The 25,696-nt window shown below is 31.9% G+C and overlaps 1 protein-coding gene across 4 annotated transcripts in view; it reads right to left on the reverse strand.

Moving 5' to 3' along the window:
- LOC118198205 (solute carrier family 60 member 1-like) overlaps window positions 1-25,696 on the reverse strand; it is a 125,926-nt gene that overhangs the window by 52,743 nt on the left and 47,487 nt on the right. The gene's annotated exons all lie outside the window — the stretch shown is intronic.

Here is a 25,696-nt window from a genome sequence, read left to right on the forward strand (position 1 = left end):
TGGATTGTCCAACACTTCGTTAAAACAATAGGCACAGAATTGTTCACGGATTAGAAACGATTCAATCCTTGACAACGTACCATGATCTTAAGAGGTCAAGGAAATAGTTATAGTGAAGGAAACATTTAAAAAAAATATAGTGTCATTATTTGCGGAAGATTTTTAGGTTATCGTAAGCTTACTCAAGTACAACAGAATGTGTGTTGAGGTGAAATCTTGAATCAATATGACTGGACTTTATTTACTGCAATGAAGGCTCATATTCATAAATAATTTCCAGAGTTTTCTCTAAAGACTTTTTTTTTTTTTTTTTTTCTGTTTTTTCTGGAATTTAGTCACAGTTTCTCTCCCCACTTTGCAACCAGATGGGAGAAAACTGCCGCAACCAGTTGTTGGAATTAAATACTTGCAGATGACGCTGTTTACTTGTTTGACTAAGGCAGAGCAAACGAGGGTTTTCTGCCAAAGGAGAGCGGTACCTTTGAAGAGGCCTTTTTAAGGAAAACTGGTTCGTATTTATGATCCACATGAGAAAAACACGAAAACATTCCATGCAGCCAGACCATTCACCAGAGTTCTAAGAGCCACTGCAATAAGCTTGCACAGTATAAGTTTATGTCTAGAATATTTAAATATGGCAAAGTACACGAAGACCATCAGCCTAAAGGATGGGATGCCTTCGTAAAGGGCTTTCTAAAGGAAATTGGCTCACATTTGTGTAATGCAAGAGAAAACCCGCACAAACACCTATACAGATAGCCTATTCCCCGGAATCCAAACGCGGGCCAAACTACTATTATTCAGTGGTATCAATCATTCTGTCACTGAGCGGCAATTTTACTCGGAAAGGAAGACGTATTTAAGTTAGAAATAGATACATCTGCTGGATTTGAAAGTGGGATAACTGCTGCTTTAGTCCATTTTTTTAAATGCTAGTAGCGAATTGAACATTCCATGTTATGCGCTTTCTGTAATTTAATCTACATATGCCGGCAAATTCATGTCACTTTTTGTTCCATTGTACCATCTGTCTCAAGACGGATGATAACATCACCAGCCCAGGGGCAGACAATGAATAGTAATCGTTATGCAAGCTTCCCATCTTGAAAGTCCGTTTGCAAGGAACTGAGAGAAAGAAAAAAGCGATTGACTCAAGAAGTACTGCTTCAGGAAAATGTCTAGCCACATGTTGCTGATAAAGCATTGGCATCAATACCTGAAGTCACGGAATAACACTATAATTTCCTTCATACAGCTCGACTTATCGCCCTTTCTGAGCATTCTCGATATCAAAAAGACAACTATGCGAAAATAATTATGAAGTTGAAAAAGGCCATGCCCCATAATGTTAAAGAAAATAGTCTATTTCATGATTTCATGAAAACTCAACGAAAAAAATAATTTATTTGAAAAATAGAAATATACAGGCCAATGGAGTAATTTGATTTTGAGTAAGAGAATCAGCTTGAAAAATATTTTCTACGTATATGTGCTATTTCGGGTTTACTTTAATTTGTTGTTGATACATAAGTTTCTAACACAATTCATTCTGTGGTCAACTTCATATACTTATTTTCTACAGCAAATAAGTCGGAATTTTCTTTTATTAGTTTACACTTGAGCGTAATAATGATTGCAATTATTTCAAGATAGTATTAAGATAAATTTTATTACCAGAAACTTGAGGATTGTAAATCATATCAGAATTCAAATTAGACGAGTTTTTGTAACTATTTTGAATAGCAACAAGCAATTATGATGTTCAGTAGGTGAATAAAAGATCGTTTTCTAACCACTCACACCTTTAACATCCGGAAGATATGATGACAGGGAAATAATACACTTCCAAATCACATTTGCTGTAAGCTTACTTGACTGACACCTACCTCATCTCCAAAATTTTGAATTGCAACTTTCTTTCAGTATAGGAAATTTAGCGCCATATTTGAATAAATAGATTTGCGAAGTGAATATGTAAGGAGTTATCGCATTCTTTCATGCGTCTTCCCCTGATATAAGTACTTAGTACGTCCAGCTAACAAGTGGAAGATTCGCCGTTTGAAACCCACCAAAGACACATTTGATTTTCTCATGTTTTTTGTCTTCGAAAAAATACAGAGGCTGTTCGCACATTTTTTAGACGATTTCGGTAAGCGGTAATAAAAAATCGTTTGCTGCAAAAGAAGTAATTGCAATTGTACTATGTTTTTGAAAGTCAAACTTATCGTCTGTGGCTTGAAAGTTTTGTTTTTATTCAAAATGGCGAATTTAACAAAGCAGTGGTTCGAAGGCTACATTTACACTCTTTCCGAAGAGAAATATGCATACTCCGTTATCCAAAAACGATGTGAGAGTCATGGTTTTGTGATATCTAAAGCGTCGATAGGTAATATCATCACCAAGAAATGAAAAAAAAAAAAAACGTCAAATTGGAGCCTCAAGTGGGACAAAAATTCCAAAAAAATATCCAAGGAAAAAACGGACATCTTCGACTATTGCAAAGGTACGTTGTTTAATATTAAAAGAAAATCCCCCTAGTCAAAGGACAGTTGCAAAATCATTAAAATGCTCAGTGTCTACTGTAAACAAAATGATAAACGTTGATTTAAATCTTAAGAAAGCGAAAAAACGCTATGTGCATCGTCTTCTTCCAAAGCATATCGCTCAACGCAGGACACGCTGCAGAATTCTATATGAGAAACACTTATCCAAAGAAAAATGGAAAAAAATTGTCACAATAGATGAAGCATGGGTGTATTTATATGAATGTAACAAAAAAGAGCCATTTAGTATCATAAAAAAGGAGAAAAAATTTAAGTACATGGTTCAAAGAATCGAAAGAAAGTTTTTCTAAGGGATTCATGATTGTTGCTGGTTTTTCTTATAATGGCAAGTTAAAAATAAAGAGAGTGCAAAAAAATGTCAAGATTAACTCCAAATACTATCAGGAACATATTTTATCGCCAATTTTTCCGAATGAGATACCATCGCTTTACACACAGTGCCATCCATCTGTGAGACTCCATCAGGACAAAGCTAGCAGTCACACATCAAAATCCCATGTAAATTTCCTAAAATAAATGGAACAAAAATACTGGTATCAAGGCCATACCCTTCACTGGTATCGCTACTCAATCTCCCGATGTGTCACCTATGGATTTTTGTGCTTTCGGACTTTTAAAAACAGCATTATCCAAACATTGTCCCAAAACCCTAGCAGGACTCTGGAAAGCTGTTCGGGAGGAATGGGATAGAATACCTCTTCTGCCACTTCAAAAGCAATTATTATCCTGGAAATTGCGGTGTCGAAAGATAGTTCAGAATAAGAGATGTCAAAGAGAACATTTAAAACACAAGAATTTTATGTAATTTAGTTTTGTGAATACAATATACATCGTCTAAAAAATGTGTGAACAGCCTCTGTAGCAGTGTCTAATGTGGCGTCAGAAGTAAAATGTGATGGAAGGCAATTATCCACCTTCTTGAATTCAGTCTCTTGTCTCTCCCTAGTTGCCTTTTTAACGATATTCTCCTTAAAAACTAATAGTCTATTTAAATATGCAATTTACTACCTTAAGATAACGATCAAACTTTACTTAATATTAAAAATATTCAAGATGTGTATTAATAACGCAAATAAATTACAATCTGAACTTCGATAGAAAAAAAAAACGATAAGCGTTGACTAAGATAGGGATTTTGGTGTAAGTTCCTATAAATAAAAACTTTTATTTCTGATTTTTTTCTCTTGTTATTATTTTCGTGGAATCATGTGGGAAGGAAATACTGGTAAGGCTCATGGTAAAATCAAGTCGAAATCATGAAATCGCTTTTCATACTGAAATTAGGAGAACTTAATTTTCGGTTTAAACAGCGTAATAATAGTTTGCCTGTCGCAAGAAAGGTTAATAAGCATCGGTAGAAAAAGGTTTTTTTAAATATTTATTTCGTTATCTTTCTCGACTTTTTATTTTCTTTCCCTGTGATTTCCTTAACAGATGCTCCACACATTCGCATTTAAGAAGATGCAATTTTAAAAATGGTGTGGAATACTGCTCCTTGAAGAAAGATCATCTTCAGAAATGCATTCACATTTGATTAATTTAATAATGGTCTGGAAGATGAAAGCATTTTAACAACTGATACAGGAATTTTGTGTAAAGCGTGGAAGTTAAAAATATTACACTGTATTTCAGTTATATGCAATTACACTTTTGTACAAGTCACAAATTGTTTTGAAGATGTTAAATGTTGAAACAAGGCAATAAATTAACTTTTTGCAAAAATCAGTTGCATTTTAGAACTCGATATAAATGGCTGTTTAAATGCCTGTGAATATAAGAATTTGTTGCTAATGAGCACGAAGAATGATGCTTTTTTAGCAACAAATAGTACGAAGAATACGTTTCCAACTTAAAATTTTAAGTTGGAAACGTTTTTAAGTTACAAAATTTGTACTTGATAACCACCAACTTAAAAATATTTTTTTAAGTTATTAGTAACATTTTTTAAGTTATTAGTATGTAACTTATTAGTAACATATTTTAAGAGAATTTTATGTTTTTCACTTAGGAATCACCTTTCATCTTCTGAATTTAGGTGTTCTTACACGCTCACAGATGAGATACTCAGCAAAGTATCAATAAACTCTGGCAAAGAATAGAACTCGAATGTTTTCTGCTACAATTAATTGTAATATTTTTTTTTCATTTTTCCCTTTGAATAAATCGGAGCCTCAACTTAAGTTAGTAAGTTAAACTATCAAACTTTTGTCCAAGCTTAAGCTCGGAAAGATCTCTAAACTTAAGTTACGTAAAGATTTTCAGTACACTTAAGGCTGGAGATGCAGAAATGACTTCGAAATCTTTCACTACATTACCATTTTTAATAAATTAACATAACATTTGGAAGGGAAGAGAAGTTGATTGAAAAAGAATATACATTTGACAAGTACTCATGAAATCAAATTAGTTTCCCACGCTTATTCTTTCCTATTTCTGAGCTGAAGTGTCGTATTTATTATCAATACCGAAAAAAATGCAGCTTTAGACAAAATATTTATAAACAGTAATATATAATGTAATTAATATATATGCAATAATTCCGGAAACAGAGAAGAGGAATCAGCTTGCAGTCGTCCTGGCTGAGTGTGAAGGTTTACATTGAAGGTAGCAAAACATGAATTTGACGAATTTCCAGTCTTTATTTCCACGCATATAAAATCATCTCCATAGTTGTTTATCCAATCATAATGAAATCCGAGACATATCTATGATTCAATCATAATGAAATATGATAGATTGCTCTATGTCCATTGGTTCTTATATTTTTATGAAGCAGGCATTTTAAACGGAGTAGCAGAGCAGCTGGGATATTTTAGCAGTAGCTGAAGCTAGGAAAAGAATGACGTAATTAAGTGCCGCAGGTATTTATACCTAGTTTGATGTACAAGTACAGCTATGATTGTACAAGTATGCTATGATGTACAAGTACAATCTATGATTGGTTAGTTTTAATTTTATTTGCCCCTTTGCATAACACAGAATATTCTCGAATTTAGGAGAACAGATGAATTTAGGGGGAGATTACCAAATCTAAAATATTAATATTGAGGTCACCAATTATTTTTTTTTAAGTACCTATCGTATTTTAATATATCTTACATATTCAACCCCCCTTCAAAAGAAAGGTCGGGAGATTAGGGTGGCAGAAAAGGATGAGCGAAGCAAGAGAAAGTTTAGTATATGAGGAAAGACATGAAGTAACATCAAGGACATAGCCTGCAGATTTACCTATGCCCTGTCAGATTTATGACCTTTCTCACACATAGATTATGTGATACTTAAACACCTAATTTACAATTATTGCAATAACAATATAATTTTTAAAAAAACTAAATAATAAATAGAGACAAAAATTAAGACAAATATAATAAGTCCTTTAGTCCTTTTGAAAAAAATATCCAATGTCTTTTTTGAATGTCGAATGAAACGTTTGTAAAATCTGTTGACTAAAATAATTCCACCAGGTAAATGTTCATATACTCTAAAAGTCTTTCAAAGTAAATGTTCACATGTTTTTCATAAAGTAAATGTTCACTAAAAATTTGTCAAATTTTCGTTGATGAACACATTTCCATTATAATATATATTAAATTGTGAACTTTCATATAATTTTATATTCAGTAAAATATAATTTTCATATTTAGTTAAGCTCATATTTAAAGAAATGAACTTTTATAGTCAGTGAAATATAATATTCAGTTCTACAATTAATTAAATACGTTTTTATTGAGGCTACACATACTTAATACAATAATCAGTATTAAAATTCAATATAAAAGTATAATAATATGATGCAATACTAAATAATACACTAACACTTTGACAATTAATTTGTCCTGTCCTCTCCAACGAAATCAGCGTACTAGCTTGCTGGGGAATGCAGTACGATAGGTCAAAAAAAAACCTCCGTTCCTTAAACAAGGTAACTAGTTTTTAGCATTGTACAATTGTCAAAGTTTTTCTTTCATAAATGTTTCATATTACATAATAAAAATACAACATTATACAAAATTAAGACTAAAATTTAAAACAAATAACTTGTATAATCAAGTTAAGTCTTTTTAAATTTGCAAATATATATATATATATATAATTAAATTTACCCTACAATAAGAAGAAGAAAATAAAAATTTAGTTTTAAAATTAATGTGTGTGTGTGTGGTAGCACTTCTGTGCTAAACTAGGGTCAGAGGATCGTGACTGATAAAGAAAATAGAATTGACCCAAGTCGTGCTCATGGTCATAGTTGAATCTCCTAACAAAAAAGAAGAAAAATTTTAGGGGGATGTTAGGAGTATATCTAGGGGGACAGCGGGCGTGTGATACCACTTCTTGTATCCTCTCTAAAGAGAAGATGCAAGGAATAATACACATAGTGTGAAACCTAGTGCCGGAAAAAAATAAAAACATTCGTATTTGAATGAAAATCTGGTATAAAATCCAGATTTTTCAAAATGTGGTGGTAGAGTTTTTCCTCTCCTCATCTTCTGGGGTATGGGGGGGGACGTATACAACAAATTTTAAACCGAAAAACTTTGGGAAGAAGGAAAGGCAGGACAGGAAAGGAGACAAACTAGGAAAGGTCAAGATCTTGAAAAATAAATTCGTCAGAATTGGGTTTAAAGTCTAGATCAGGTATTATACTTCATAAAAGTGAAAATTTTTTAAGTAATCTTCGACAGAGATAAGAAATCTACTATTTCTAACAGTTAATTTAAATTCTTTGTCGAATTAAAAGGTCTGAGTCTGGTTGAATGAACAATTTCTGATTCTTTTTAGTTTGAGGATTAGGTTTATCAATTTCAAAAGTAACCTCAGAATATTGTTTTAAAATTTTGTAAGGACCTGAAAAAGGAGGAGAAAATGTACGTGTATTAGGAAATTGACATTCTTCGTACATGACTAAATCACCTACTTTAAAATTACTAGGTTTAATGAGTATCATATCTTTCTTTATTTACATTATGATAATCAACAGATTTTTTTAACAGTTTTTCTGCCTCTTCAATTGGTGGATATAATTCCTGATTTTGAAGTAAGGAATGATAAGGTAATTTTCCATACATTAAATATGATGGTGGAAATTTTGTTACAGAATGAGGAGTATTATTATATTCTTCAGTAACTTGCGGTAAAAATTTTGCCCATGCTATATTACCTTGATAAGAATTTAATTTACATTTTAGTCTAGTTATAATTGTTTGATTAACTCGTTCAACTTTACCATTAGTTTGAGGACTATTAGCAGCAGTTAATAATTGTTTTACATTATGATTCCTTAAAAAGTGCTTAAATTTTGAATATTAAAAGCAGTATTTCTATCACTTAAAATTTCCTTTGGTACTTGAATTTGAAAAATTTGTCTTAAACAATTTATATCAGTAGTTACACTTTTAGAAGCAAAAGTCAAAATATACCTAGTTGCATGATCAATAATGATGTGGATACACTTTTTTGTACAATTATTATAATTTAGACCACCAGCAATATCAATAGATAATATTTCAAAAGGTTCACTAACAGATGGTAAAGCTGTAGAGCTATTAGGTATTTTTGAAAGCAGGCAAGATTAAAAATGAGCAACGCCTTCGCCGGGAATCGAACCGCGGACGTCTGGAATACGTGTCTAGCATGCAGACCACTACACCACGAAGGCACGCTAAGAAGGCGGGCGAAATACGTTATATACTTTCCCTTTTCAAAGGGCGACTAGGGATTTAGGGGACCTTATCGCCAAATTCTGGGTGTGGAGAATCATCATCCACCACCCTTTTAGTTCGGGCGCCACTGTAGAGACATTAGGTATTTCTTGGAAGCAAGAGTCATGAAAAATGAACAATGCCTTCGCCAGAACTCGAACTGCGGAATTCTGGAATACGCGCCCAGCTTGCAGACCACTACATCACAAAGGCACGCTAAGAAGGCGGGAGAAATACCTTATAAAGCTTGCATAAGACCAAATTTCTTTTGTTTACTTTTTATAAAACTGACATGCATGCAATAATTTCTAACATCTTGAATAATTCCTGGCCAATAATATTGAGGGGATATTAAATTTAGCATTGAGGACACACTAATATCCCCAAATTTTAGATGAGCTTTTTCCAGTAATTTAGTACGAAGAGATATGGGTATTAACATTTTATACAATCCTTGTTTTTTAATAGTTAACACATCATCCATTTTCTTATACTTAGGGTTGCATAAATTATCTAAATTTTGATGTTTTTTAAATTTCTTCTAATCATAATAAATTAACTTGCAAACTTATATGTTGACAAAAAGGATTTCTGTTTAGCATATTAACTTCAACATTAGTGGACCCGTTTTTATACTTAATATCAGTCGCACATAGATAATTTTAAAGACTCTCTAAATAATCTACCTATAGGATGTTTAGTATCTTTAAGCAAACTAGAGCAGCATGATCAGTATGTACAGTAAAATGGTTACCATGTAAATAATAATAAAATTTATCTATATCATCAATAATAGCTAAATACTTTAATTGATTTATTGCATAATTTTGTTCATAAGACCTAATTTTCTAGAATGAAGAGCAATTGGATATAAATTACCATCTGGGTATTTTTGTTTTAAAACTGCACCAAGAGCTTTAGACGCATCAACAAATACATGACAAGGATATTTTGGATTAACGAAACTTAAAATGGGTTTTGAAATTAATGCATCTTTTAAATTTTAAAAAACTTTTTGACATTCATTAGTCCACTTATAAGAAACACCTTTTGAAGTAAGTTTCTTAAAGGAGGTCTAATTTTTGCATAATTTTGAATGAATTTATGGTATACGTTTATACTTCCTAAAAATCTTTGCAATTCTTTAACATTTTTAGGAGGTTGTAATTTCTTAATGACTTCAATACTTATATTACTGGATTGATATATAAAACCAGTAAAATTTCGAAATTCCAAAATTTCTCTTCCTATGCAATTTTTTGGCAGTTTTTATATTTCCCATTTTTTTAATTCTTCTGACGTTTGCTTCAATATTTACATATTTATAGGAAATTTTGCAATTTTACTGGTTTTGAATTTCATTTCTTTTGTGCCTTTATGGAGTTGGTTCTAGATTTCTTACTTTTTGTTTGTACATATATATATATGTAAAATTGTGTATACAGTTTTCAATACTGTGTATCAGAATTTTATTTCTCGGTCTCGATTGATAGATACTTCTGACTGAATTCATAAGACTGAATACGTTCCGAAGGGAATGTGTACTGTATTGATTCGTTGCGCTGACGACAATAGTGGAGTCCCCCAGGACAGGCTTTCTATCCGATTAGAGTCGCAAAGGGAGGGGGAGGGACGTTGTGACAGCGATCCTAATGGATCCCCCAGTTCATAGACAGTCTGACCTACACACGTTCTAATACACATGAGTGACTCCTGTGAATGCAGTTACTTTTGTGGGGAGTCTAAACTGTATTCCCCCTGCACTCGGCGGTGATGAGCGTCTCTGAAAAGATCCAGGAAAATATTGGGCTTTATGACGCATACAGCCGGATTTAGCGACGTCATTCAAAATGGTATTAGAAATTATCAATATTAAACCATCATGCGTAAGAACCATCATGTACCAAAAAAAAAAAAAAAAAAAAAAAAAAAAAAAGACATTTAAAAACAAAGAAAATGCCAGGAATAAAAAAATTAAGAGAACAAACATAAAATTTTACTTCACAAATATTCTCTTTGCATTTGGAATAAAACACGTTTAATATTATTTCTTGATATAATATTTGCTATCTACGTTTTTATCTGAAAAATGTCTTTAACTTTTTAAATTTTGAAGTAAGAAACGTCCTAAGGCTGGAGTTTAGCCAGCTTTTTGGAACCATAGCGCTAGGTTACGCTGCCGTAAGTATTTTATCCACTGCTCTTAACAGATATTACCGTTATATGAAACATAAAGCTTTCAATTTATCTTGCACGTTGGTTCACGCAAATTCTGAAAGTGCTGCCACTCGGCAAAACATAAGAGTTTTAATTTAGGTTTTAATTTTAATCAGGCTATACCTGCTTAATTTGTTGAGGTATCTAAGAGAAATTAACACTTTTTTTAATAATTTCATTATTAATAATCAAACCAGTTGATGCACTTTTGAATACATTTAATGCACAATAAGGCTAGATGATAATTTTTACTACTAAAAACTGCAGTATTATTTTATTTAATAAAAGATGTTTCTAAACCATAAATGTGCACCTGATTAAAACAGCTTGATATTTTATTTACTTATTTTTAAGTCTTTTTTAATACATTTCAATAAATCTTGGATTTAAATTTAGGAATACGTTGCTACAGGAATTTTTTTCCCAAGTACACCGCTCGTCAGAGTTAAATGATAATGGCAGAAGTAAAACTTATTGAAACACGGTTAAAAGTAATTTGTACGAAAGCATTATACAAACCACTGGCTAACAGGGTAATTTATATCATGCATAATAAAGCATAATATAAATTACCACGTTTGCGTGTTGGTTAATCTCAAAATACAGAATTTTACGTCTAATTTCCGGAAATTTTATAATGTCCGGGAAATGATCCTCGCTGTGTTGCAGCAAATTTTCTTTAGTATGATGTACAGTTACATCTGAGAGAAAAACTGATCTCACATCTTGATTTTATAGAATTTACCGAAATAATGGTCAAATATTGTATAATTTCATACCATTCTTATAAAACTGCATTCTTCAGAACTTGTAGGGTGAGGAGAAGCATTTGATGCTCTACAATTCAGTAGCCTAAATCATCTCATACATCCTTAATAGTCTTCCAAACTGGCTAGCAAGCTGGTTCAAATCCGGTGAGCCTTTCACATGAGATGTTATGATTCCAGAGATACTCGATGAGAACGAACATTGTCATCCGTTAGCAAAAAATCTGGGCCAACAGCACCCTAAAGGCCCGTTCCCACTGGGATTTATCTGAGCTAACGGAGTCAGTTCCATGTGTCGACTAACTCCGCTGTGCCTGCAGTTCAGATTTTTCAACTTCGTTCACATATTTGTGACTGGTTACACAACCTCCATCAAAGACATACAGCTCGTGCGGCCGATTTGCATTATTTTATTTTGCCTCAAACCTGAAATTGTTTCTGTGGAAATGGAAGAACATGGGAAAGGGAACAAGGGAAAGTAAATTAAATGTTCCTAGCTCTCTCAAGATCAAAACGCCTCTAGAATCACAGGTCAGGCTATATCTAGACTCGTCAATAAACAGTATGGCTCCATTCCTCTTGATTGCATTGAATATGACCAGAACACCACTTTAAACATTTCCCTTTGGAAGATTAAGGGAGTGCGACACAAACCACTCGTTTTCTCGCATAAAGTCGAGATTCGCGTAGCCACTGTGCAGCATCAGAATGGCTGATTCGAGTTCCCGTGGTAGGATGAAGGTCTGAAACCAACTCTCTTGTAGTCGCTTTATAGTTTCTTTGAGCTGACAGCAGAAGAAAACGGTTTTAAAAAGGAACGTTTCGAAGACCGGTCTTAAAAAAGGATGTCTACTAGCGGACACACTGCTTAAAAAGCGGTTCCAGTTTGAAGAATATTAAGATCTTGGATAAGGTTCATTTATGTTTGCCTCTCCTTGAGTCTATCAATTACCTGTCACTTTTGCCTTTCTTAAATGATGCCTTTGAATCATAACTAATGAATAATGATCACTCTCGGAAACTGCAGTTACTATAAACAACACTACGCATCCGGATTCCAACATGCTTCTATTGTGCAGCACATTATCACTCGCCTAATTTGCGTATTTCCTGCACCAGCTTATGCACAGAAGCGCAGTTGTGAGTTCCGTTGCAGATAATAAACACAAATAATTGTATAATTGGACATGGGTTGAAAACTTTAATCAATGAATGCATTTTTTTCAGATTATTCTTTAATTTTGGCTACCAGTACAGTTACTTATAAATATATTCCTTCTAAATGATTCAATGTGCTTTAATTTCGGCTATTCTATTTGTAAACTTTTATTTATTTTTGTTTAAATACATATTTCAAAAAATTGTTAGATTAAGGGATCATATTCCTACATCGTGGATTTCAAAGATACGAAAGTGTTACAAAATCTGTGTATAAAACAAAGAGAAATATATCTTTCGAATCTTTCGAATAAATCTTGTAGCTTTGCAGAAGGATAATAGCATATTTTCATATAAACTATTAGTCAGAAAGTCAGAAGTTAAAGTCATTAAAGTTAGAAGCATTTCGTGTGACTCTAAATCGTGTTACAACTGATTATAAAATCATGTCAAATATTGACTGGTGATATCTTCGATAGTAAAAAGAATTTTAAATTAACTCCCCACAATAATCATTGTGTGTTTTGAGCATTGAAAATTAAATCAAACAATGGTGTAAAAAACTGTAATCCAAAGGAGCTATTTTCATTATCTTAGGATTACAAATTTTAAATTTCCTTGATTCATTTTTGGGTGTAAATAAAATACATATACATCATTCATTATGATATTACTTCTTGAGTAAAATGTTCTGCAGCTGAAAAATAATTAAGAGAAATATATTTAAGTCCAAATCCTTGAATTAACTGCTCAACAATAGTTTTTTTGCCCAATGGCAGACCCAAACTGTCCACAGATATTGGCCACTGCTAAGTACTAAAAGCGGTGGTCACTTTATTATGGAGGGGCCTAATAAGTGCCACCTTTGCCTCCTATGATGTTGACGGACAAATACACCCATGCTTTCTCCCGTATTCGATCCCGGGCCCGTTGGTATCGCAGTCGGCTTCCCTAACTAGTATACCGTCTGGGCGGCTGTTTAACAATAGTATTTCTAACAAAATCATTTACACCACTTAGCTGTGGATCACAAGCAGGGTCCCTTTGGGTCAGTCTGGGAAGACCTAGGCACAGTGTCCTTCCACAGACCCTAGTGCTCAATTTGTTTATTTTTATGAGGAACACAACAGCTTTGAACTGTTATAACACGATTTGGGAGCGCTCTAAGTCTTGAGGCCTTAGGACCAGGCCATGGGAAGGCAATAATCAGGTCCTGGTCATAGAACGCACTTAACAAAGTCATCATGAGGAAAAGAGATTCAGATTTCTGTAGCATGCTAATAGCATATCGAACTTTGTTATGGGAATAATTCTTAATAATTCATTGTGTGAAGATTTCAGAACTTGGCATACGCGACTCTAAAACAGAAATTTTCTATGCCATTAAATTTATCAATTATTTAGATTTAATGAAGTAGAGTACATATATAAAATTTTAAAGGAAATTGACAATAGTACTAATCATAGTTAAGCTAATCTGCGACTAAAGATTGTTTTGATCTATACTTATTAAAAAGATTTGATTATGTTAGAGATACAGCTCACATGAGAGCTGGAATATAACAGAATCATCTCTGGGCAGAAATGCCATGAATTCAAAATCGCATTTCCCTGCGAAAAGAAATAAATTATCTACTTTATCGCTTTGAATACTTCACAATATCGTTTATATAAAGCTTTTTCATCTCAAAAACGTCTGTATATATTGAATAACGTCTTTTAACACACTAAATACAATAATAAACTTTTTTATCCACGATATATGTAGCATCTGTTCCTTTCTTCAATCTAATGCTGGAAACAAGTGGAAAGAGCATTTAAATTATAAAAGTCTTGTCAAAGATTCTCCGAAACGAGAAACAACAATCGTACAAATAAAAATATCAAATCTGATATTAAAATACTCAATTAGAGTCTAATCTTCTTCATAACTACCACAATTAGTAGCCAAAGTAGTTAGTTGCTTTGATAAACTAATTTCTTTGTGAAATGCTTTGCGTTCGTTGGAAATGTATAAATGTTTTACGTATAAAGGCTTGCGATTTGTGGAAGTCTCCCAATTGCATGCTGAATCTTTTGGAAAATACAAATTTCCATTTTTACTCTTTCTTAATGAAAAACTGTATTTTACAAGGTCATCTATGCAAAAAATTTCGGTAATTTAGATACAGACTTCAGTGTCTCTCATATAATTTCTTCTTTTGCGTTTTAAGGGTCAAAAACCACTACATTATTTATACAGTTAGACATGGCTACCTTGCAAAGAACTTGTCAAAAGAGACATAATCAATATTTACGCAACGTGTTAATAATATGTAAATGATGTAAACGAAGCAAGAAGTTATTGATTAGGAAAAGCAAAGAAAGGTTAATTTTAGATGTTAATGTCAGAGAAACCAGCTATTGCTATTTATGCCTAAAAGAACTAAAGGGCAGAATGGTTTTCTCTTTAACGATGAAGAATATCGGACTCGTTTAAATTGCTAAGGACTTGGTTTTCATCTCTCACTTTCAGCTGCTGTATATATATATGGGGTACTCAAGCCAGAAGATATTTAGAAATAATAATTAAATTTTGGAATATAGAAAGTTTTTATTTTTGGTCTATGCCACTTTTCTTAAGCTGAAGCTTAAAATAGCCTTTTCAGATGCAGAGTTACCGAGTATGAAATGCAGAAAAACAAAATATTCTATCTTAATTTAATAAAAAATTCTTAATTTAATATTGTGCAAGTTTTTAATTTCATATTTTATTTTTTTCGACTATTGTGATTAAATGTGTTACCACTCATTAAAACAGAATTATAAAATTAGCTTGTGTAAAACATTTTAGTCCTCAAGCAATATTTTTGGGTGATAAACTTCTATAAGCCCTCTTTTGCGTTGAAATTTGAGTTCTGTTATCGGAGTATTTCAGATTAGATTGTAATTTATTTTCTGAGATGTCTTAACTGTTATTTTTTAGACAAAATTAGGAAACATCCAGATGCTACCTACTAAAAAATAAAAGAAGGTGGATTTGAATTGACTTAAATTTGATTCCATTATCTACGAAAAAATGAATGCACTGAAGTATCAAGTCAGGAGAAGAAAAAGAAAGCTGAAAACACAAGCGATATATAACTCTAGAAATAAGAAAATTATTATCAACATTTTTATAATTTTAACAATTAAATTTATATTTTTTAATAATTTTCATTTCAAGTAAAGTTTTATTGGCGACACTTTATTTTCAAAGAGTGAAAAAATAGTCAGATGTTTTATTTGTGAAACTTGCAAGCACTAAATTGAAACCAAAATTACTAAATAAGTTTCAGAAATAAAGTAATGAAATTCAAGCTCAAAATGTGAAATTTTTAAGCTATTCTAATTTTAAAGTGAATTAAGTTAAATTTGAATTAAATAGAGACACATTTAATTTGTACAATTCTGTTTTAAAAATTGTTCAGATTAAATGTCTTTTTTTTTCCTTTTTTTTCTTTTTTTAAAAAAAAAAAAACATGATCTGTAATTCATAGTCAAACTTTTGTTCTTTCGGGACAAAAGGGTATTTTTAATTTACGGTCACTTTAGGCTTCACAAGTGTCAAGTGATTAAAGACTGCTGAATGCTGGTAGATGTCCTAAGATCGAATCCAGGCGAATGGGTAGTTACATGGTTAGTTTTCATGGATTTCTCCGTGTGTAAAGCGAATACGAGCCAGTTTCCCTTAGACAATTCTCCACGAAGGCAGATAGCTCTTGTATACTTTCCAGTATTCAAATAACCTATCCACCACTTTATATCATGATACATATCTGCCTATATATAGAACTTGCTAGTCACTCTGAACTGATCAACAGTAGATAAATCATAAATAAATGATTTATGTAAAGAATTAAGATTAATCTCTAAAACTAGATACTGACTGGTAGAAATTGAACAATACTTAGCAGGAGATAGCAGTACAATAGGATAAGCAGATGTATTCAGATTGAGAAAGAGCTGGATGAAACCAAGAAAAGGTATTCAGAGGTTGAGAAAGAGCTGAATAAAACCAATAATTGTCTTGATAACAAAATAGCGTGACAACGCATACACCATTAGCTTTGAAAAAATAATCAATGGAATGAAGATGCTTTCCACTAAAGGGTCATTTCATTCATACAGTGGACTAATTTATTTCACGGGCAGTGAAGATTTGTTACTGACGCACTTAACCAATCAGTTTTGAAAATAGGTTACTTTCATTATAGCTTCCTTAACCATGCTGCTTCATACACCACTGATTTTGAAAATTACGCTATAATTTTCATCAGCTTCAGAATTGGCTTTTACTGTTATTTCTTAACTTACAAGTAGTCTTTTCTCTTATTAGTATGCTTGTTTCGCTTCGAAAACTTCAGTTTCCAAGGAAATAGGAAACAAAAATAAAATTATAAAGTACCCTTAGAAACTACAAATAACAGTAATTTTATTTGAGTGTAAAAAATAAGGAGTACGGGTGATTGGTAAGATTTTAAAACACTTTTCTTCTGCAATCTTCGATGCTTCAATTTACCTGCTGCATGAAAAACACCAAACGCCTTCCAAAAATTAAAAATATGGATGCGTTCTGGATTTCCATTTTTCTGAAGCTGTGCGTCCAAAAATCCATTAATCAACCTATATCGATTCATTCAAAGATTTTTGCTAATGTTCCCCCATTAGTTGTATACATTTATGGAGGCACTTTTCTTATTTACCGCTACCTGCACATTAGTTATTAAGAGAAAAGTTAGAGAATCTTGCCGATAATCTTGTTGAAAAGCTGAGGTAACAGAAGAGAGCTAGAAGACCCTCGGATTATCTTTGAAAACTCTCCGCTAAAACTAGAACGAAACTCCCCCCCCCTTTCTCGCGGGTGTAATTCATTCTCTATGTGGTATATCCTGAACAACACGTTCGGTGATGAGACGGCTAAGTGACTAAATGAGCAATGAATTTTGGTCATTTCAGACGAATGCGTTAAGTTTCAAGTGTCCGATTACTTGGAAAAATTACACAATGAAAACAATAAATATAATGAAAATACTGATCATTCATTCATGAAGGAAATGAAAAATCTGATTATTAGAATTTTTATTTGTACAGTTTAATACAATTTCGTTATTAATTTTAATTTTGACATCAGAAAAGAATCCATTTATAAATTTATTTTACTTTTATTAACTCATTTGTTTACTGATTCATTTAAAAAAAACCTTTAAAAAAAGCATTATTTTGTAATACGTATCCTTATTAGTGAAGCTTTTTGAAGCCTACCGTTAATAAAAGAGCAAAAAAGAAAAGGTAGTTTAACTATTTCAGTCCTTTCGAAATTGGAGCGCGGGGTAAAAATCGCGAACTAGAATTTCATATGTTTCATTCCAATCATGTTTATCTGGAGATGACTGTTTTGAATTTCTTTTAACTTATTAACAGTGTAATCGTTTTATGAAATAATGCTCCTCATAAAGAAATGAATGGAATGTAGAAGTAAATCTATCAAACTTTCAACTGCTGTAGCTCAGCTTTTCCCAAAACACATGCCTACAATATTTTGCTAAAGATGGTAAGCATTCACACAAGCAGCTTACAACTAAACCACTCTTTCGCTTATTTCTTTGCAGTAAAAACATATTATTCACTCTCACTTTATTATTCGCCAAAAACTGGATGCATAAGCAGAGAAAGAATTTTGTCATTTAGGGAAAATATTTAGTGCAACAAAGGACCCTTCTCTTCCTCCATCGATGCAGAATTCATTGTTATTCACCCATAATGAGATGACGCTGGAATGAATTTTTCTTTTTTAGGCAATAAATCCTGGTTCACGGAATTTAATTTAAATTTCATTAATTGCAGGACATTGTATATAATTTTTAATTACTTGGTTTCATACGGCTATCATTGTCAATTATAACTGCCCGGGTTATTCAATCAGAGGCATGTGTTTCATATTTTTTTTTTGAAAAAAGAATTTGAGCCCATTGTTTGGCCTCCTAGGCAGAGATGACGGGGATTCCTTACAACTTTTTAATTTTCTTACCTGAGAACTATCACTCTTCATTTTTACTTTCAAGAAAGAGAAAATTCTTTTATAATGTAACTCATTTCTCTCATAACTAAGCCATATTACTGACATATATGTCAGACGGGAGTCGCAGCTATTATTTAGGGAAAAAAATGCATCATTCTATGAATGTATCCTTCGAGAATTTAAGCAAATCCAAATTTTTATGAAAGCGATTTTCTTGTTCTGAAAATGAAGCTTTAGATGTGTTCCGGCACTAATTGTTTCGCCTTAGATGACGTACAATGCATTTTAAAATGATATTCATTTATATGAAACTCTTATGCGCAATTGCTATTTAAAATCATTTTGCATTTTGCTTGCTACCTTAATTTAGTTAATGTTTTCTAGCATTATATGTATTATATTTGTCTACTTCTATTTCAAATTAGTACTTATTTGCCGCCCAACTGGAATAGTAGTTAGCGATGCTGACTACCGTGCCGAAAGACCCGGTTTCGAATCCCAGATAAGGCATGGATGTTTGTAAATGTATAGTGTCTTTGCGGCATGGGGGCACTCTAAATATGCGGCGAGCCGAAAGTTTTCTAAAGGTGGCAGGGAAAGAGGGGTAGGAGACCCTCGGACCCGTTCCCCTGGGTGCACCAAAATTGGGGGGGGACTGAACGTCACCTGTATGGTGCTCAGGGCTTTTGCCAACGACAAGCACAATCTTGCACTCCTTGTTACAATGAATTTCGTGAGCTTGTTCTGATCTTATTGTTAGACAAGTGAAGACAAGTCACAGCAACAACTGCATTTATTTATTATACAACAAATATCCCCCTTATCTCATGTAGATATGATACAAACAGAGATTGCTCAGAATTTCTAATTTTGAAGGAATGAGAATTATGGAAAGAAGTCGAGTAACTGTACAGCTAATAAAAAATGCAAAATAGTGTTTTCAGTAGTTTTGTAGGAAAAAAAGCTGTGCTTAAGAATAAGAAGCAGGGAGTTTGAGTCTCACTAACTGGATTAGCATTAGTTAGAATAAATGTAAAATATTTTATCATAATCGGGGGGGGGAAGATTTCATTATGAAAATGCGGAAATTGTTTCGAACATATGTGTGGTAAATAGTAAATATAAAGATATGGATTGATAATTCTAGTTGTTGACCAATTAACGACTGAACAGTCTATAATCGTGTATAATATTCTTAAAGCATAAGAATTTATAAACATGTATAAAAATTTCGCATATTTTTGCTTAAAGGCATCAAATGGCTATCCTATTGTTGTGTGCTTTATTTGATTCATTTCTTAGACTAAATCACGGATTTGCGATCGATCCTTTAAGATATAATTAGCCATGCATCTTTTTTAAAAACACACTATAAGAGTATAGGGAAATGAGCAAATTTTGAGCGAATGTAATCACTAATGGATGTCTGTAATAAATATATGATAAATATTACATTTTATCTGTTTCTTTAGCATCTTGATAAGTATGAAATTTAAAGTAATGTAGTTCATATATGCATATCAATAGCTTAAACAATAACTCTAATTAAATTAAATTAAATTTCGATTCATAAATGTATTTTAAATTATAAAATTGGTCCCCCAAATTTTTACTGCATGGCGACCCAGCAAAAGACCTACTCATGTATGCAAACATTCTGAAATACTTGGAAATTCTTCGAAACTTGAACTCTCAATTTTTCTCAATATATATACATATGAATCAACTTATCAAAAATACATAATAGCAGGAGAATTGATTATTAATATTTTATAGAAAATCTAAAATAAATTGCTAAATATAGGATTTTTGATGTCCAGTAGCAATCATTCTAACGAATTTGGCCACCAATAACGAACTTCCTGACGGAATTTTAAATATTCAAGAAATTTCTGAAACCGCACAGTATCGCCAAATATAGTTATTTGTATATTATTTCAGTTTCCCATTCACAATGATTCACAATGATAATGATAATTACATACATTTTGACTACCATCTGCATATTATGGGCCATTTCTTTCTTGAATTGCCTTTCGTAGGGTAAGGGACATCTTACCAGTTGGAAAGTTCTTCACAAAAGGCTTACAAAAATTAAAATTTCAGATATTTTTAATAAATTATTTAATGTGAACAAAATTTGAAAGCCACCGTATTTGATTCCTTTTACAGTTTGGAATTTTCAGGCTGCAATTAAAGTAGGTTAAAAAAGTAAGTAAATGAAATATAATACGTAAAAGAAGTAGAATTTAAGTTTCAAAAATAAAGCTCCATACTCAAACAAATCGGCCTGCAAGTCTTTACTTAAATATTTTTAACATTTTATTAATTTAAACTAATTCTAAAAAACACACACGCTGATACGTATTGTAACCTCGGTTATACGAAAGTATGCAAGGTCAACTGCTGCTACAACTTCTGCATTGCAGGATGATAAGAATTACGTTTATATTAGTTTTACACGCAAGCTTTCATTTTCAGTTTTTCTATAGATGAATTAACTAAGCACAATAGCAACAAGTCTTACAAAGTGATTCAATATATCACGAAATTCAGTGGATTAAGAGGCATTCCGGATTTCAGTTCTAGGATTTAATTCCGAAAGAAATAAATTTTACTATTTTTCATCAAATTTAGAATCAAGTATTAAAGATTAACTGGCATTATTTATATCTTTGCAGTTTTAGCTCATAATCTGTGTCTCTATACTTAATTTTTAAACTTAAACTGCTTTAAAAATATAACCACAAATGTGGTAACTTTGTTATAAATGTAAACTCCAATAAAGTATTCTTAATAAAAATGTATATCAGAGTTAAATTCGAAGGGGGGAGTTTTTAAAAAGTGTTGTTTGGACAGCTTCATGTTAAAATAAGCTGTACAAAAGCAGAACCGGGTTTTTTGCATCTGAATTGTGCTAAATCAAAATTGTGCGAAATAAAGTCTGTGAAAAGTAGAACTGAATATATATTCATATACACAAATGTGCTTAAAATAAAAAGAAAGGGAGGGGAAAACTGAATAAGCAAGGGAACAAGGGAACCTTCCTCCCTCTTCCCTTTCGCTTTATATTTTTCTCATTTATAATGGTAGGGGGAAAAAGAAGAAAACTCCTCCTGTGGTAATCCGGCCAATATAATAGGTTTCGCAACGGAGATACACTCGTTTGAGTGAATAACATTTTTACACTGTCGGAAGGAGAGCCTTTAATAATGGAGAGAATATAACTCTTCTTAATAAAGAAAAATCTATTTAGGAGAAAATAAATCATTCTTTTCTTCATTATCTAATAGAAGCCAGCTAGACTGTTATCCTGGTAATTTTGTATGTAAATGAGTTTCATGAAAGCATCTGATAAGCTTTCTTAAAAAAATTTAAAGCGAAAACTATTTGGGAATCTAAAAATAGTACTAAGTTTTAAATGAAAAATTCCTTTAATTGGGAAATAATATAATTTAATAATAACCTAATGCAGGAATAAACTAATTTAATAAATTTTGATCAAGCAAATTCTATGCTTCTCATAGTTCATTTAAGGATTTAATCCTGTATTCTCGACAAATTTTGCAGTGTACTATGAATATGGGAAAAAAGAACGTTGAATTGATAATTCAGAAGAAAATAATAGTAATAAAGCGCTGCAGGAGCCTATATGTTTCTTTCATAACAGAAAGTAAGATATTTTTGCATTCCTTTATTTTGCGAGAAGATATACTATATAGAATGGAAATATCTGATACGCTGAAAGCTTAAATTCTTTATTTTTAAAATGACATCCTTCCAAATATTAGAACTTCTGATTTTTGCTGTATATGTTTTCAACGAGATGAACATATTTACATTGTGGTTTTGAACATAACTATAATGCACAGATTTGTAGCTTATCTCCTCTTTTCTCAGTATATTCAACCTTAGAATTGCGCAGATTTTTGACGCAAAGAAATCGATGCCCAAGTTGCGTTCCTGTTAATTGGGTCTCCAAGCCTAGATAATTCCTCAAAATCTCTGCGAAAGTAAAAAATAAATAAATAAATAAATAAAGTAAGTAAGAAATAAAACCTCAAACTTCCTTGGAATTATAACTGTCTAGTTTGGTACCTTAGTGTGATTGATTGAACTGTTATTATGAGATGATGAAAAGTGAAGAATTTTTCCTACTGATTAGCGATAAAATTGTTTTAACATAACATAACCTTTATGACTTTTAAAGGGAAAAATTCTGTTCCGTAATTATTTAGTAACAGCAACTAAAAGCAACATTGATTTTCCTCACAAGGTAAAACATTTTGCCTTTTTTTTTTCAATAATTCGTATTTTTTATTCAGTAATGTCAGTAAGCATAAGTTGATTTAAGAAATGTTAGCTGAAGACATCCTTGTAAGATGCTTCACTGAACCAAATTTAAGAACTTTTATAAAATATGGACCCACCAGCGGCCGAGCGGTAAAGACGCTGAACACTTTTAGTTCGGTCCGAGGTTCGAATCCCGCGAACGGGCTGGCTGCATGAGCGTTTTCGTGGTTTTCCCCATGTGTAACGTGTATACGAGCCAGTTTCCCCTAGAAAGTCCTCCACGAAGGCATTCCTCTCTTTAGGCAGATAGCCCTCGTGTACTTTGCCGTAATTAAATAATCCATTCATAAAATATGAACTGGAAGACTAATTTACCGCGCATGGAATATTTTATAAAAGTAGAAAATATATAGGATCATGTAATCTGTGGATAAAAATTGTTTTAAGGACAATACATATTTAAATATGTCTTGAGCGGTTCGTGTAAAAATCCTGTTTCCTGGTAAAGAAATTAATTAAAAGAGTTTAAACTCTCAGATTTCAAGAACTTTGGTAATATGATAAATTAATGCAGAATTTAAATTTGCGTTCCCTGTACATAGAAGTTTCCAGTTAGTAAGCTCTTCCTTGCTCCTCAAAAGTCTTAAATAAAGGCTCGATCACCCGTAACATACAAAATCAGCCCCCAAAAAGAATTGTCGAAGTTGTGCTTAACACCAAAAAACAATAGTAAGAAACTTCGATATATTGGCTCTATACAAACTGAAATTCCTTAAACGCAATACTCCGGAAATTTTTGCGTTTTTACAAGTTGTGATTCGAAACTAATGTTTCTAAATTAATGTCTTTCTAACGTAGAAGGTATCATTTAGGAATTGGTAGTCGAATATTTAATATTATAGGTTTTCTTCTTAGCAACGTTTGCACCGAGATTCTCAAAATTTTATTTAGTGGCATATCGAGTAATTTTGACCGTGCAAGGATAGAACTGCTTTAGCGTTTTGATGATCATCATTTTCAATTAGTGATAAAATCCTGTCCTTAACAAATAAAAATCAGCAATATAAGAGGATTGTGTTGCCTCACAACGATGCATAAAACCTTCTATTTAATTTCTACATTATAAAACTCCTCGTTCATCAGCAAAACAAGGCGAATATTTTAAAACATTGATATATCTGTACTTCTTAACAACATTCTTCAAAGGTTTTATTTTATATGATAAGTATGGTAAATAAAATACGTTTATAATATCCTATAATATATCCAATGCAAAAATTTTTACTCTGCTTTTCCCGTATATTATAGTCTGAGTTTAAAATAAAATATAATGGTGATGAAAAAAATTTGTAATAACATGCAGACTTCAATCATATATGCATTTAGTTTTATTCGAACGGCATAAATCTTTTTAATATTTTGATATTTTTCTAATATATTGATTTATTTTTGATATTTTATTTAGTGTCTTCCACTTCCACTGTTTGAATGCCTTTTAATGCTTCAGGATGATAGTCTTTTATTAATCAAGGAAAGGAGCTATCCATATTTAAATGTTCATTGAACCAGAATTTTCGTTAATCCCTTCTCAATGATTATTCAATGCTTTTACACGATGATTTAGGGTGCAATGCTTTTTACAACATGTACTATGATTCTAAACTAATGAGTGGACTGTATAGCAAAGAACTAAATAATTTATTGACAGTAATTAACTAAATTCAGATCTAATACATGCTCTGGCATGTTGCTCAGCCGAATCCAGACGGCCAAGTGAGAGTTTCTCTCCCTATCCAATAGGTGGCGCTGTATTCTAACTTAACACAAAAGCTATTTAGTTTATTTATCTCGATTTGAAATTAAGTTTTTAAATATTAATTTTCTTTCCATGTTCTTTCAATTTTTAATAAACATTCTGAATTTATTGTATAGGGTATTTTTTGCCCTCCTTTCCGTAAGCCTTCCTGGCCGCGCCGGAACTAAACGTGGTACACAATAAATCGTCACCACTAGGACTTGGTGATCGGATTCTCTAATCCCTAGTTCCCGTGTAAAAGGAGGAGTGTATAAGGTATTTTACCTCCTTTTCGCATGGGAGGGCATGGCACATTTTTTATATCTCCTACATGAAAAAAAACTAATGCCTCTAAAACTGTAATAAAATATTCAAATAACTTTCACAAAAGTCAAGAACCTAATTCTAGAAACAAAAAATAAAAGTGTTTAAAAATTTCTAGAACGGAAAGCAGTGATTTTTTCTTCTTCAAATGAGAATGTTTATAATACAGAAATTTCTTCAAGGTATTAAATTGCAATCTCTGAATGCTGCAATTTTTTTTTCACTAAATCGGTTGTGGAACATTTTTTCCTCTTTGTCATGTTTCCCTACGAACGCGTTCAAACATTTAAATTTCGTATATTTGTACTATATTGTATTACATGACCAAAATTCTCTTAATATGAATGCCTTCCTTATTTGATTCATTTCTTAAAAACCATTAAAGGGATATTTAGTCAAACAATGTTTTTGTATAGATGCGTTATTAATCAAATAAAATTAAAAGAAATTAAAAAATTTACACTTACGGGAACTACCATGGCACTTGAAAAGAAAATAAGCTCAATCATTTCTAAATAAGTCAATTTTTTTTTTTTTTTTTTTTGGTTTATACTCCAAAAGTTTAAATGGAAATTCATAACATAATTTATAATTCTAAGAAAAACAATCAAGGACTCGGAGAACGTTAGAAGACAAATATTTTGGTAACGAAGCTCTAAGTAATATAGCTAAGAAAATAATTTAAAAAGCAAAACAGGAATAAGATGCAATACATCGAAAACAAATTGGAATGGTAACTGTTTAGGATAGAGATAAATGCATTAACACAATTTAATAAGCATGAAAAAAATTACATTCAAGTACAACAAATTAATAATCTAATTTAAACTTGATGTAAT

This window comes from Stegodyphus dumicola, chromosome X1 (assembly GCF_044657685.1).
Source record: "Stegodyphus dumicola isolate Sdum_Otavi_A_Nest chromosome X1, ASM4465768v1".
Taxonomy (NCBI): Eukaryota; Metazoa; Arthropoda; class Arachnida; order Araneae; family Eresidae; genus Stegodyphus; species Stegodyphus dumicola.